Consider the following 17314-nt stretch of genomic DNA (forward strand, 5'->3'; position numbering starts at 1 on the left):
ACGAAATTGAATCTGATCATGAATGTTAAGTACCTACCTACTTCCAATAATTAATATCGTTGTTGGTAACTCAAAACATATAAACTACTAAAATTTTAAACTACTCGTAAAATACTATCGTGAATAGTGCAACAACAGTGTATTTTCACCAAAAGATGTATTTACTGCCACCCTGCTCACATCCTTCTTCCCCTTCACGTGTACACCTCAGATTGTATTGTAGTTTTTGCTTTAGTTTTAAACTTCTACTTCACTGAGATATTTGTGGTAGTAGATGTCTTATTGATTTGTCTAAGATATTCTATCATACGTATACGAGAAGAATTCGTTGAGAAAAACTAAATAGATAAGATAATAAATCTAAACATTTTTTTTAATAATGTGATTTGTGACTTGCTTTATAAAATTGCACAGCTTATGTAACATTTGAATAAAAATCCCCAAAAAAGCACGATACCTCTTTTTCATTAAACTTTAAAGCTTTCCCATTTTATAGCGTCAATAATTTTGTTGATATTTTATACAAAGTTCGTTGATCTCCATAGCAATAACCGATCCAGTGCCAATGTTCACACAGCCCGGAAGAGCAAGCTGCAAAGTGCCCTTCCTATCGTAGACAAAACAACCACCAAACATCTGCCAGGCCAATCTGAAACTTAAGTCTAAAGTGATAGAGCTCAGCGGGCATAGACAAGGTCTAGGGAGGGAAGAGGGCATAGAGTCAGTTCCGTTGGAGTTCGGTTACACGCATGAAATGTGTTTCTTTTGTTTGACACAAGCGGGTTACTTCCAGGTTAGTACCTACGTTGGAACAGGAAAGTAGTCATATTACTGATGTGCCGAACTGCCGAGGTATCATAAAGTAGTTCTAATACGTGCGATTGTGCAACAAAATTGTATAGTTTGATGTATTAGCGATTGTCTGAAATTGTATGAAAAGTTTTAAGTAATTAATCCAGCTAATAGTTTTTTCCCTTATTTTAAAAGGTTTACATAAAACAGTACTTAATTTGAATCCTATTCGAGAAATAGAAATGAAATAATAAATAAAATGGTTTCATTTAATTATTTTACAAATAAGTAACCTGAAATGCATATGAATAAGTTGTTTTAAATTTTAAAAAATACCTCATTATACATATACCTAAAATCGTTTTTCGTACAAACTTACAAAAATGCCTTTTTAATTGTGTAAAAAGTAACATTACAACAAATTCATACGCTACCATCTAGGTATCTAGCAAAAATAATTACGTAATACGGTAACAGAAATGTATTAAATATCTTATTAATTTTCGCATCATAACAATGTAGGTATTACACAAATTACCATACTAAATTGAGTAATATTGGTAATATCTACGAGCTTGTAGCAGAGGGGAGCGAACGCCGCAGGCAGGCATTATAGTGTTAAGTTTCACAGAGTGCACTACGCCTGCAGCGCCTCACTAACGTGCCAGATTATGTTGCACCAGCTTTGATTTTATTTACCAAAAAGGTAGTATATTAAATATCTAGTTCAAACTATTTCAAATGATATATCAACCTTTTTCGACCGGCAGCGCGCACTGGCCGAAAATATTCTAAAACAAAAAAATAACGATCATCTTTTGTTTTTTTTTTCATAAATACCTACACAAAGCTTAAACGTTTAAGGTAATTTTTTCTAAGTTCTTTTGTTTAAAGGAATAAATCATTGTGTCAAATGTTCAATTTTTAAAAAAGAGGTAGGTACCTAGGTACGAATAAAAGTTATAAGAGCTACTTTTTTAGATTTTGTCTATTTTAAAACATTTTCTACTAAATTCTGTAAAATTAATCATAAATAGTAGAACCTAGATACTTACTTAATTATCTTGCCAAGCAACAATAACTCCAAAAGCGTAAAGAATGAAGGGAAACAAATTGAGAACTCCCGAACTTTGAAGAACCGGCAGGGAATTTTCTTATAACTGCTTTGGTTACTCGGTAACTAATTGTTATTTAGCCGGTGTAGCCCAGTTTATTAAAAGGCGAGGTAATTAAATTAAGCTTGTTTCTTTGACGCCCTGCCCGGCTGATATTTTTATTAAGCAGAATATACTGAAGTGAATCGTAGGGATGAGGTAGAGTCAAATCTATCGACTAATTAATTTCAAACTTATTTCCGAAATTTTACATGTCAAGATGAGATCATTATGACTCACACCATGAATAAGTTATATCTCAAATAAAAAGCCTAGCTTCTGACTCTACTCGCCCTAACTAACTTACCTTAGTCATAAGTAGGTATGTATTGATTGTACTAAGTAATTTAGCTCAAAAGTTAGATTTCTAAATGGAAACAGTAAATAAGTAGTCTGCCTAATAATTTTATTAACTGTAACAAAATAAATGTATGATTTCGCTCGGATGAAAAGTGACAAATCACTAACAGTCTTTACTTAAAACGTTGTGACGTTGTATTTTTACAAATAAGATAAGTACTAATTTTATAAATAAACGGTGCTTGCTTAAGTGAAGCAGCAAATCGTACGAACAGCGTTGAAAAGAAAAGGACTCTGTCATTGGTTCGTATGTAACCCTGTGCGTCCACGCGCACTGTGAGACCTCATAGTAAAGTTTGTGAATACGGTCGTAAAAGCTGTGACAAAGAATCGTATCGATCAACGCAGTCCCATCTCATTTTTTCACGGCAGAGAGGTGATAATGTCGAAGTTGAGAATCGGGCAATTAAGGCGAGCGCTTCATAATCGAGCCAATTATGTGGAAGCAATAAACAGAGCCAAATTATAAAGGGGCTTTTGATATATTTTTTGCAGATGTGGAAAATTTGTTGCCATGGTTCTTATAAACATCTATGTAATTGAATTCACGAGGAGTGTGAATTGAAAGAAAATTAGAGTTAATTGTTTTAGGTGGCAGCAACGAGTCCGTTTTTATTTAATAATAAGAAAAATAATATTTAAATATTCTGTGACTTATAAGTATCTCCTTATTTAATGCAGCACCATATGATACACAAAGCTACTTTAATAAATGTATATTTCGGTGTGGATTCAGAAACAGCATAAAAGAATTACTCCACCTACTAGAAAATGTTGGTGATAAATATCCATTCGCTGAAGTTTTCGTTCTTCGATAACTTTCCTTAAAAATATCGATAGTGTTTTCATATTTTCTAAAGTCATAATATACCTACTATTTTTTAAGTTAGCCTAATGATTGTAAAATTGACCCTTACACAAATAACAAAGAAAACTCGCGAAAATGTGCTGGTGACACTTACACGTTAAAGTTATGTTTGAAAATGGGGGTAACTATTTAAATGTAGGCTCAAGTTTTTTCAGGTTATTTACAATGATAGACGTTTTAACTTTAACTTTTTGAACGGTTTTTCTACTTGAAACCTACAATTACCTAAAAGTTATTTTTTAAACTTGACTAGAAAACTTAAATTGTAGCTCTCTTCGGGTTGACACTTTAAGTAATTACCTGAACGATAGGATAAAGTGCTTCTCTTTATTTTTTTCATACTACATAGCTTTTACCCGTGGCTATACCCGCTTGAATTTCAGCACGTTATAAGTAAAAAGTGTGTATCGCTAATCCCGCTGTTCTAAAGTTCTCTTATTCTAACTAAAAACATTTATTTTCCTATAAGTGACTCCTTACAAGGAGTCATTTCCAAAAAGCAGGTTCCCCAATATAAGTTAATTTGATACTTTATTTCACCTTCAAGTACTACAGTCGACAACAGTTATGTAGTCGCTATAGAGTCAGGGAGAGACTATCCATATGACCAGTTTCATATTACGAATTGTATGAAATTGGTCATGTGGGTAGGTATCTCTAAATCAAATGTGCATCTGCATTTTACCCAATATCGTTTGCACTCTGACATGAAAGCCTTCGCTGGCGTATTGCAGTATATTTTACTAATTGCACACTATTAACGGGCATGCGATAAAATAAAATTTTCTAAACACGAGTAATTACTTATAGCGTGGCAAATTGTCGAGTGGAGAACGAACGAGAAATTTTCCATGTGACGGCACTCACGCCAGCTGCTTCTTTGCTGCATTATAATTAAACACAATTTGTTGTAATGCCTTTAATGGGATCCTTTAAACTAACATGGAAACAAAACGCTAGCGCTGGGATGGAAAAGAAAATGTGGAAATGTGGGCTTTGCACGAAATTTTGAGTTAGACATATTAGGAGTTTGGCAATTTAGTGAGGCGATAAAAATGTACTGTGATATTAAAATGTCTCGGTGATTTCATTGTTATTTCACTTTGCAATCAGATGATTCATTCAAATTACTAGCGTCTGAGATAAATTAAACAAAATCTTGAAGTTGTAGAGATTACAAACAGCTAGCTTATTTTAATTGACTGTGCTCATGACTTGCGTTTTATTATCTCTACTCTACACTCGAATCAAAAGTCACTCTATTTCTTGATAAATAGGGACGGTCTCAATGTCACTAGTGTTGCTGCTGCAGCTTGTGTGGAACTGGAAATGGTAATGAGAAGCATTAGCGCAAAAAACAAGTCATTCTATCTTTTTGAAAGTGTTTTTGTAGATTTCCGGTAAAGGACTAAATTTTGACAGTAATAAATCAACAGTTTTTATTCATATAAGAAAACTACTAACAATAATGCAGGTCGGAAAAAATGTGTTTAGAAATAAGTAGGCTGCTTCCCTCGAAATACTCATACAAACCTATGGTATCCAGTGTTTATTCGCGCGCTTTTAAACTAAATATGGATATCGGTAGAGACACACAGTGACAGCATGAGTAATGTTCTGTCAATATGTACCTAAGTACACCCAGGTGACAGGCAATAAGGCGCGCCCGGCCGCTTCCTGACGCCGGCGAATCGGCGCTAAACGCTGCATAAAGCTATTTGCCATGAATGCCTCCGGGCACAAATTTCAATTATTGTCACATCCGAATAGTTATGAACGGGGACCCGGTACAGTCAGTCACGAATTTGAGGATGAATCGGCAAGAGCCAGAGAAGTTGACGAATATCTAAAAGAATTTGTTTTAACTAATCAAAGCAAAGATAATTTTAACAAGTACTAGGTATTTCTAAATTATATTTAGCATCCTACCAACCGGTCAATCTAGAAATCATGGGGGAGACCTATGTCCTGTGGCTGAAAAGATTGAACGAAGACATCAAATTCACGTTTAAAATGTACAAGTACTTACCTGTTTCATTTCATTTTTATTCTAAATATTCTAAATTCCATGATATAAACTCATCATGCAACTCATCGCAGTTTTCGCATACATTTTATTAGTTTTATCGAGAAACATTATCTACTATATAAAAATAAGTCGGGTTTTCCTCCCTGACGCTATAACTCCAGAACGCACGAACCGATTTCCACGGTTTTGCATTCGTTGGAAAGGTCTCGGGCTCCGTGAGGTTTATAGCAAAGAAAATTCGGGAAAAGGGGGTAAAACGGGATCCACGCGTACGAAGTCGCGGGCGGCCGCTAGTTATTATTATAAAACTTTATTGCACAATAAAATAGTACAAAAGGTGGACTTAATGTTATTTGAGTATTCTCAGCAGCGAATGTCCCGATTTTGGCGGGACGTCCCGATTTTTTAATCAAATTTAAATGTCCCGCGCGGGACAGGCTCGGTCCCGCTTTTCGGAGAGAAACACTCACTTCACCAGACTATTGTTTGAAACGCCATATTATTGTAAATAATAAAACTTTTTTAATTTCGATATTTTTTCTCTTTTTATTCTAAACACGAATTTAATGATAGAGTAAATCTGTACCTCTAGCATGAACAACTTTCGTCTTCGAATCGTTTGCGTATTCGATAAAATTCGATACTCAACCTTCGAATTAAACGATAACGTGACAATTTTAATTCTCAAAATAAGTTTCGTGCAACCATTTCTTACACTAAGTTCACTTTACGACACGTGCACAAGGGTGCTGTTGTAGTTTTCGTACTAAATCTTTTGATGGCGATTTGAGTACGCAAACGATTTGAACTCGAAAGATTTTCGTGCTAGCCGTACTGATTTAAAATATTATTTTTTTGTTAAAATACATTTTCTATGGCTACTTTTGCTATCTATTGTCACGTAAACGTAATTTTAAGTCAAATAAAAAGATAAATATATGAAAACCTTTGATTATTATACGTTTTTTTACTATGTCCCGCTTTTGACGGAAGAATCCCGCTATTTTCACTCAAAAAGTACCAAAGTCCCGACTTGGCGAAAAAAAAAACTGGCAACGCTGATTCTCAGCCAGTCGACCCCTGGGTTATGCAGAAAGAAAGAAACATTGTTTTTACTAATCATAAAAAAATATCTAATAACGTCAGTTATGTCTTCATGCTTATTGAGGCTTCAAGTTTTAGTAATTTAGTCTTAACCACAATCTTTTACTAAGACAACTGTACTACACAGTGGGCGTATTCATCTCATAAAGGGGTCAAAATATTTTATTAGCCTTGCGATTTTAACTGAGGAGCGAGGGTGCCAACTAGATTAGAGGCCCGAGGCTATGCAGTACAAATCGAGCATCCACTCCAAATAATCAACCCTTCGCGAATCAAACTGTCATTTTGACTACATTTTTACACCTTAAGACCTTCAATTTAGGGTTTAAGATGGCTTGGATATTGAGTATTTACAGATTTAAATTGGCCGACTTGATTTTTGTCCGAGCCAAGTCAATTTGCTGCACAGTGGTCAGGGGCGAAAGGCAGATTGTGAATGTCGATTGGGTAATACGATTTCGCACTGTGTTGACAAGATTAGGTAGGTATATTGTTATGTTTATGTTTATTTTGCATTTATTGTGTATGCTATCAAATAAGAAGGTATTTCAAAATTACACAGTACCTACAGAATCATCACGAAAAATCATTCAGAGAAGTAGTTCGAGTAAATGCAACCATGTAATTTTCACCATAACACTGCAAAGTTTTATTTTAATCATAATCAAATAAGTTGTTTCTTGTGCTGTGATTAAAACACACCTTTAAAACGCTTTTAAAAAAAAACTCTTAATACTTCTTCCACGCACTTGAAAAAATTGAAAAAGAAAAGCCGAACTCGTTAACACAATCTTTAGCAAACACATTAAATGATTAAACGATTCCATCTTATTTCTTCGTATAATAAGGATACCAGACTTTCCTTTATTTATGACGGGAAGATTACAATAATTGAGCCAACCTATACTTAAGTAAACACCCTCGTTTCGCAAGTAAAGAATCGGTGCAGTTTAAACTGCTGTCAAGCGCAGACGGTAATTAGGGCCCTGCGTCGGAGTCGCGTCGGGAACACTCCGGACTAATGACGGGAATTATTGACATCGCTTTAAAGGGAATAAGGAATATTTTTATTTAGCTTCTTTGTCTGCGTGTATCTCAGTCACAGAAAGTGTATGACGCGTATCAAAATATTTATTTTTATTTATGAGGAATTATTAAAAGAGTAAAATTAACTAACCATCCGTATATGTCGACATTCCACCAGCTCACACTAAACGTTTCGCTAACTCTATCTAAAGGACTACGTGTAGTATTCGCTGCCTGCTGATGTCTGCTAACAATGATCTGCTCTTATCACTATTGTGAAAGTACAACTGAAGTTGGTATTTGTAGTCCTCTCTACTTACCTACCACCAAGTTGCCGTCAAACGCCTACTCGTCTATCGCACGTTATAATCCAAGTGCTGACAGACAACTATTGCTCTTTTATTTTTTCGTCTTTTATTTGCAAGGTTTTCATAGAAAGGGTATTAAGGGTGTGTAGACTCTTTACACAGCATAAAGACGCTATGCCGGTGCTCCATCAGCGCCTCGGATTCAATCACCGTCGCCTGAGAGGCTTAAGGCTTCGTAGACGTTCGCAGCACCCTGGAGAATACCGCGGCTCTCCCAACGCACCCGAACTTCCACCCTAACCCATCAAATATAAAGACCAAACTCCCAAAAAGAAAATGTACGCTAGATATTTGTAAAATCCAATGTGCGATGCGACGTTGAAATGATTGCGCACGATAAAGACATAAAAATGTGAACTCGTTTCGTTGCTTTGTTTAAAAGCGTTACGTTGAAAGTGAACGTTGAACGTGTGGTGGAAGTCACTTAGAAATAAGGTTAAAGGCTTAAAATGACGTTAAAAGAAAAACCATCACCTAGCAGAAAACTAAACCTCCACATTTGTGTTTATTTTCATGTGTTATGTTTATGTATTGTGTTGTCTTATTTGTGATGTCTCTTTGTTTTAGGTATTTTGCTTAGCATACCTTTGAAAATTTAAATTTATCAAAATACCTATACCGTGTAAAAGCTGCGCACGTGATATTGGCGGAACAGTGTGCCCTGTGGCGAAAAACACAAGTTCATCGCCATTAATAAGAAGAAGAAGAAGACTTCTTTATTTTCATACTGCAATATCGCCAATAAAACAAACTAATGAGTACTCGTAACCTATTGTAATTATTACATCCAAGTCATCAATAAACTGAGGTTAACTTCTACTAGTCGTCTATGTATAGTCCAATAGCTGGAAAAATTTAAATAGAGACCTTGAATGAAATCAGTTATGTTAAGATTAGGTAACCAAAAATTCTCGCTTAAGTAGGTACGACATAGAAATTTATTTTTCGATGTTAGCTAGTTTTCGTTGTGTGCAAGTATGACAGTCTTTTACGCCTGCCACAAACAATGCTTGCTTAAGTGAAGTAGCAAATCGAACGCACAGCGTTGACTAGAGCTTTGTGATTGGTTCGTGTGTCACCCTGTGCACCCACGTGCACTGTGATACCTCATAGTAATGTTTGTGAATACGGGCGTTAGAGACATAGCGTCTACATTATCTTTATTCCTTTGCAAAAAGCCGGATGGCCATTAAAAAATCATACGCAAAAATCTGTTCTCATCAAACGGAGCGTATACCCCAAACAAAATGTTTTGATCCAACGGGGAAGATGGTCCCATCTCCCCTGATAGTTATTTGATATGATTTATTCATACAAGCGCTACACCACGTCAAATGGAAGTTTATTTAATAGAAAATACTTTCAGAAATCTATTTATAAAGCCATTATGGTGCTTTTTAGGGTTCCGTACCCAAAGGGTTAGAACGGGACCCTAACAAGTACTAAGACTTCGCTGTAGCTGTCTGTTGTATTCTCAGATCATAGTTTGTATCTGAAATTTTCACAGATGATGTATTTCTGTTGCTGCTATAACAAAAATAAGTAAAAATAGAATAAAATCTGGGGGCACGGCAGTGCCCCCACCAAGTCGAGCAAAAAAGCGGCACGGCCGTACCATCCTTTTCTCGAAGCATTTCAGGCCATTTTCGACCGCCTGTAACTTCGTTGTGGATAAAACTAGAAGGCTGAATTTTCATTAGCTATGCAGGCATTGTAAAGACACGGTATATTTAAAATTTCATTCAATTTGAACCAGTAGTTTAAGAATTATAACGGGTCAAAGTTACTTAATTTTGTCACTCACTGACTCACTGACTCACTGACTCACTGACTCACCGATCATCAAAATTCTAAGGCACTTCTAGCAGACCTAGAAGCTTCAAATTTGGAATATAAGTAGTGTTTGGTGTATGAATCAAGGAAAAACTAAAATATTTGGGGGCACGGTAGTGCAACCGCCAAGTCGAGTAAAATTTTTCAATTTCGGTCCAGTTTTCTAGATACATAACTGCTGTCTACAAAATACAAAAAGAAATGAGATCCCATCAAAAACAATACTTGTCAAAAAAAACAAGTCTCGCAACTCAGTTGTTCTACGGTAAAAAGTTGTGAGATCCATGTAATACCAAGTCCAGGCCAGGAAATCTTTAACGTTTTACATAAATTATTGACTTGGCCATCGCATGAAAACACGTGTAAATTAAATTATTTAGTGCGATGGCCAAGTCAATAATTTATGTAAAACGTTAAAGATTTCCTGGCCTGGACTTGGTATTACATGGATCTCACAACTTTTTACCGTAGAACAACTGAGTTGCGAGACTTGGTTTTTTTGACAAGTATTGTTTTTGATGGGATTAATATTTTAGGAGCATAAGTACAACAAGCTCGATATTAATTACGGCAACAGGTAGACGATTGAAATAAATATTTATTTAATTGTACATTATAATATCCACTTCAATTATAAGTCAATATAAGTCAAGTAAGTCATAATATCCACTTGAAAAATGCATAATCAAATTAAAATAAATTGAATATTTCATTGGGGCTCCCACGCAACAACAAAAGCGTTGTACGGAACCCTTCTTGCCCGAGTCCCACTCGCACTTGGCCGTTGTTTAAACATGTTTCTCGCGATTGGTATGCAAATAAGGGCCGCGGTGCAGCGGTGCTCACCCGACTAAACATCGTGTTTACTGAACTTTTATTGGATGATTAACTTCGCGTGTTTTATTTTTAAGAAGGTTTGTTGAAGTGCGTTTAAGTTTTTTATTGTGCAAGAGATTCTGCAGGTAATCAACCTGCATGGTGATTGGTGTCATCGGTAAAATGATTTTTTTATTTTATTTATTTTTGTTTGATAAGATACAGTATAATAATGCCAGCTGCAATCTTAACGACATTGTATCGTTTATTTTGGCTTTATCGCTATTGCACCTATTAACAGTGCTAAACGTTATCTTATCGATAATCAGGTGATTTGATAATCATGTCTGGTTATTATGACTGATGATGATATGACATAATACAACTAGAAGATATTTTTAATAGCGTATAAGTAGGGTAAACCACCCAATCATTGGCACTCTACCAATTTATTGGCATGCTCCAGTTTTTTAAGAAAATTAAGGTTTTTTGTAGCCAAACCTTATATTTTTTAGTAGAAATTGTACAGTAATATCATTTATTACTCAACTGGCTACACACGTTTTTTATTTTTTCAAACATCGCGGCGCATCAACCATTTGTTTGACAAACCGCGACCTGTGTGAAAAAAACAATCGAAATATTCGTTTTTTACTAAGGTAAGAGCTATCATAATCTTTTAAAAAAATGCAAATCTATTTTGTTGTCCCTATACATAATCATTTTGTTTTATTATTGAATATATTAACTGCCTTTTTAAAACATTATTTTATAATTTAACCGCCAACTTTTAATTATTTGTGGTGTGCCAACATTTGGTATGCGTAAAATCTGTTTATCCATTTTATTGGCACACATGCCAATGAAAGGGTATTTAAAATAATTTGAGTTTATTAAAAATTATACCTTGTTTGTCTCAAAATTGAGTTTAAATTGCATTTAAAATATTTTTTAACGTTTTGGATACACCAATCCAAATGTTGGCCCACTGCCAATTATATAAAATCCATTTATTGGCACGGGTGTCAAACATTGGTTAAAAAGGTGCCAATAAAAAATATTATCTTTTCAGCCACTTTCAAAGCCTTTCAAAGTCTTATTCCACTAATCCCTGTTGACAATCCCCGTCAACGGGGATTAGTGAACTTTTTGTTCATTAATTCCCGTTAACGCCAATGGAGTTTACGATGGGGATTAATGAACTAAAAAGTTAATTAATCCCCAGTACGTTAAAAATAAAATACTCATGTAAGAATCAGGTACCTTCTATTTATTACTGGATAAGAACTCACTTATTATTTTTATTATCAAATTAAATTAAATTTAAGACTGATTACAATACTTTAAAAAATTAACACTTACCTAATTAACCAAAAGCACTATGGATATTGAATCGTTATTCCCCATTCATCATTTAAAAGAAGATGGAAACGATTACATACAAATTTGGGCCAAGATGTAACAAGATAAAAATGGTGTAAATTAATAGCTTTGTAATCAGGCTTAAATTTAATTTAATTTGATTATAAAAATAATCAATAAGTGAGTTCTTATCCAATAATAAATAGAAGGTACATGATTCATACATTAGTATTTTATTTTTAACGTAGTTTTCTGAATAAAGAAAAATAAAATAAACTAAAAAGTTTATTAATCCCCATTATAAGCTCCATTGGGATTAATGAATAAAAAGTTCACTAATCCCCGGGATTAGTGGAATAAGGCTTTGAAAGTGGTACCACGGTCTACTATACAATTCAGATTGAAACATCCTGATCATCGCTCTAAGCCCGGTCCGTTTACAATTTTAACTGACGAGGAAGAACAGCTTTTTGTTGACTGGATAAAATAAAAATCAGTAGCAAAAAAGTATTTCCGAAGAGAAAAGAAGATTTGATAAAAGTGTTTATGGAAAGTTTAAAACCATATTTAAATATAAGCGTTTGAACTGATATGCTATGTTCCTATACAAATAAATGTTACTTTTCTTATAACAAAGGATTTTATTTTGTTTATTTCTATCATGAATCTCTTTAAAACCTCTACATAAGACCTAGCAGCTATTTTTCAGTCTTGCGAGAACAGTGCCAATAAAAGGTTTGGCTATGCCAATAACTGGTATTTTGAGGTATTTTTTTAAAAGGTACACTATATTCAATAAATGATTTAATTTATTAATGATAAGTACTTTATAATATTCTGCAAAGATTAAAAGACCAATAAAAATGTTTTTTTCTTTAATAAAACATATTTTTACATGCAAATTTTACCGGTTTTGTGAAGTAGCTGCTTAAAGTGCCAATAATTGGGTGGTTTACCCTACCTACTTATTAAATGTATTTTTCTGTATTATCACTTTTATTTGATTTACCATAACATACTCGTACATACATTTAAGACAGAGAACAGAATATTAAATTTTATCAAGTAAAAGAGAAGGCATTAAACTTCTTCATTAGATTGAACATGGCGTAATAAGTATACAATCAATCAATGAGCCCTTTCTAACTAATTTCTAGATAGGTTGAATACGATTGTAGATACATATTAGAAACGTACGAGCGCTATAGGTACTAACATCTAGAAACGCACACGCCGGACAAACAGTGTGCTATAGGCCGAGGATGGAGGGCCCATGAAAACCATTTCTTTTTCAGGCGCGTCGTTGACATACGTTTCATGCAATAGGAACGCGCTTGTACGCGATGTTATCGCAATCAATGTACAGTCAATAACATGTCAGACTTAACATTTGTATTACAAAATCGATCTACAAAGGTCACTATTCCAGTGTCTTTAACTAGATGTGCTGTCCTATGAATACCTATGGAAAAACGCAATCAAATGAAAGGTGAGTTGTTCTCTTCTGACAAAAAAACCTAATGTGTGCGTGGACCTTTAACTAGGTATAACTTTATAAAAAAACGAAATAAATGCAAGCAGTAGTACCCAGAGCATAGAAAAACTAATATTCAGTTAATTAAGTACTTACAGTTATTTGATGCGTGTTTACTATCTTTCCATTCGATATGAAAATCTCCTTTTATCCTCTCTCCACTTCCTACACATTAGTGGTACATTTAAGCTTATGAGGTCAGCCATTAAAAGGACAAAAGGACATCTCTCGTTTGATAAAATATTCACAGAACCTACGCCCCGCGTACAGTCAACCACAAATCCGTTTTTTAAATCACCTCTATATCATGGGAGTTACGATTTATAATGGTAGAGATTTTTTCAGTGAGTACTGTACATTTGCCGCCCCGCCCATCCCAGCTTAGTTAGGCTTATGTACTTATAAACGGGAGAATGTATGTAAAGCCACATCGAAACTAATGTGTACATAAGTGGTTATTAATAAGTTTGTCAGCTCAGGATCCTCCGTACGCCGTTGCCTCTGAATAAATAATGCGAGTTGCTTGGTATGCTCCTGAATTCCTAGATTATTCAATACTCAGAGACTTTGTCAAAATTATGCGTCTACTTACTCATTAATTAGAGAACATTTGCAACTTGAGGCATGTTACGTGACAGATTACGAATCAATATCTACTTCTAACTTTTATTTATTTATTGCAAAACTTGTTTCAATATTTTGATGGCATCAAACCTCATCAAACTTGAAAAGGAAATGTCCTCATCTCGGCATTGTATAGCTATAGTGCCATAAATCTTCAAAAAACCCTTTCAGTGAGATTATACAAACATGTCGTAGTAGTCTACATTTGTACTGGTAGGGTAGACAAGCAAGACAAAGTTTTTACTTACCATTTCTAAGACTTGTACCTTTGTCCTTTACAAATCCAAAGTCATTTTTTTTCCTGAAGAGATATGGCCGCCATTAAAAACTCTTTATGTTCATAAACCATTATCTGCGTAGCAAAGCCACGTTAAATACATAACGGCAGTGGCTACGACGGCAACAAAGAGCGGCACCATTTAGCAGCGCCGGCAATCCGCTTACGGAGGCATTAGCCGTCAAATATGCATGCAGCACTCAGCCCGCACACGCGGTCCTCCCGTAATGCCGAGCTTAAATAAGCATTCTGAAATCTACGTACATAAATCGTAGTGCTACGGCTACTACGACGACTGAGAGTGCTACGAAAAGAGGATTTTTAGGGTAAAATAAAATAGGTAGTATAAAGTCAAAAGACACCAGACACATTATTATGACGTTTTCTGTACATATCGTAACGCTACGGCTGCTACGACAACTGAGAGTGTAACGATAATAGGATCTTTTAGTGTGAAATTAAAAAGTTCTAATATGGAAATGAAAAAAAGAAAGTTTTATTCAGCGGCACAAAACAAAAACTTAGGTACGAGTACCTTAGACCATACATTTTTGTCTCAAAGTAGCACCAGTTACAACTCCAGAAGACACCACAGAGATTACGTTGTTAAATGTCATCTGTATAAATCGTAGTGCTACGTCTGCTACGAAGACTGTACTACGATTAGAGGGTTTTTAAGTGTGAATTGAAAAAGGTTCTTATGAGACGATGAATTCAGCCTGTCATCTTTCTATTAAAAAATAAGTCATCAAATTTTTTTCAAGAACAGATTTCTCGCGAGATCCGTAGCTTTTGCAAAACAATCCTTTATTTCCAATAAGAAGTTCAACAAGTTGGGCATCGATATTAAATTATCCATAGTCCACAGCTTCCGAGAAATGTAAAATTAGTTTTCAGTGCGAGTTCTAAGAATGCCTGCTTTATTAGATTCCATAAGCCCTATTCATCGTTTTTTCGCCCTCTCTGGGCCTTTGAGTTGGGAGGTATTATCGAATAATGCGATGAACGTTCGATCTGGAGTATTACACGCGGTCGGGGCATAATGTGCTCAATGATAATAGCCTGCCAGTATTAGCCGATTACGTCCGCATGCGGTGTGCAAACCTTTATGGAGTATTTGGAAAATAACAAAACCTTTTGCACTTTTTTACTTTTTTCTAAAGTCGAGTTGCACCATTTTACTTTAACTTTGACAAACGTTAAAAATCGGTTAAACTTTATACAAAAAACACCAGTTATCGTTAAAGTTACGGTCAAACTTAGGTGATACAACTCTGCCTAAAACTGCATTTGATACCTTCTCGTTAAATGATTAGAGACGATAAGGTTTATTTCTTGTACGTGATAATAACTATATCAATCAGTAAGTAAAGTTATAATAATATTAAAATATGCGAGTATCAAATTATACCAACTCGTACAAAATGTAGTCAATTTGGAAATTTATAACCAATTAATTTCAGGTTCATTACAGCATTAAGATACTTTTTGCTATCGAAAACATTATTTTCTTTCGAGGTGGTAAACTAAGTTCTTAATCATTTGTCAAGCACCTACAAAATCATAAAAAAGAGATTTCCCAAGTAATGTTTTCAGAGACTAATTGAGAAAAGTTTGAGAACGTTTGCTCCCAGAGAAATATCAAAAATGTTTGTGCGATCACCTGCGTGATTCTATTAGGAATTACACCGGATTACTGCGGAGCCGCGCACAATATGCGGATCTTCTTGGACAACTTATTTGTGCGGAGCTTAGCGGGCCTATTATCCTCTATGAGAAGTGTGCCTGTGAAAAAGGAGTTTAGACGTAAAAGAAAAATTCTGGTTGTTTGATACATTATGTATTTCAGTGTACCTACCATGAGTTTACGTTAGGTGTGCTCGCTAGCGAGTACGTCAAAAATCTCTATGAAGATTTTGTTTCTTGAAAGTAGCCGCTAGAGGCGCTGCACAGTATGTCATACAATTAAATGTCATTTTTTTACGCAGTCGCTAGCGAGCACACTTAACGTAAACTCATGGTAAGCACACTGTACATGTAATGGGTATGTCTACATGTCTAGTTATTGTAAAAGACAAAAATATTTAATTTTAAAATTCAGTTCACAAAGTCACTGAAACCAAAATAATATTCGAGTCGAGTTTGGATTGGATGAACTTTACTGAAAATATTTAATGCAAAATCTTTCAACAGATAAAACAAACTAGACATTAATTTACTATATCCCATTGTTGTATCGACCTATTCGATATCCGATCCTCATCAAATTCATCGTAATATTAGATTTATAGATAATCCTTCATGACGTTTATGCTGAAAAACTTCAAGAAAATCGCTCATTTGTTACTCAGAAAGATATATAAAAATAGTAACAAGAATATCACTGCTTCGTGCAACCACGCGCCAACTGTCGCGGTCGCGAAACCAAAAATCCTTCACACCTCCAATCCCCAATAGAAAATAAAGGAAAAGTTCGCAGCCACGACGAATTACCTTCTTTGAAAGCTTTCCGTGGCGGGAAGTTAAGCCTGTATTGAGGTTGTCGGCCGTAAGCCCGCCTTTGTCCACTAATCCTACTGGACTCATTCAAGTCTGCCAGGCTTTGTATGGGCATCTGTAATCAGGCAGCCGTACTATGTGACGTTTATTGCATTCTGTACGGTCGATATTGGAATTGTCGTACAGGAGTCTGTTGAAATTGTTGTGCAGGAGAGTCGAATAGAGTCTGAAAGCTTAAAATAATGCCATACAAAAAATTATGATTTAAGTAGGATCAAGCGGAAAGAGGTAATTAGGAGACATAAAAATAGAAAATCTTTAAATGAATGAGTAAGTAGGTAGGTACTACACGCCTTACCTTTCAGGAAGTATCCTGTTAAGGCTTGAATTTCACGAAGCTAAATTGTTGAAGTAGACAATATAGGCATTATAATATTTTCAAGAACATTTTTAAGTATTAGCTGTGGTATTAGTCCAACTCTCACTAACTTAAGTTTAATAAGAAAATCTAAGAGTGCGGAATTTTATTCATTTCAATCAGGGTAGATTGGTCACAGTTATTTTTGCAGAGCATATTTAGTTACGAGTATATTCAATTTACCATATTTTTTTCTGATTTCATCTCCTTATTATACAGGGTGACTGGAACTGAACCCGCCATAGCTAAT

This window comes from Ostrinia nubilalis, chromosome 18 (genome assembly GCF_963855985.1).
Source record: "Ostrinia nubilalis chromosome 18, ilOstNubi1.1, whole genome shotgun sequence".
Lineage (NCBI taxonomy): Eukaryota > Metazoa > Arthropoda > Insecta > Lepidoptera > Crambidae > Ostrinia > Ostrinia nubilalis.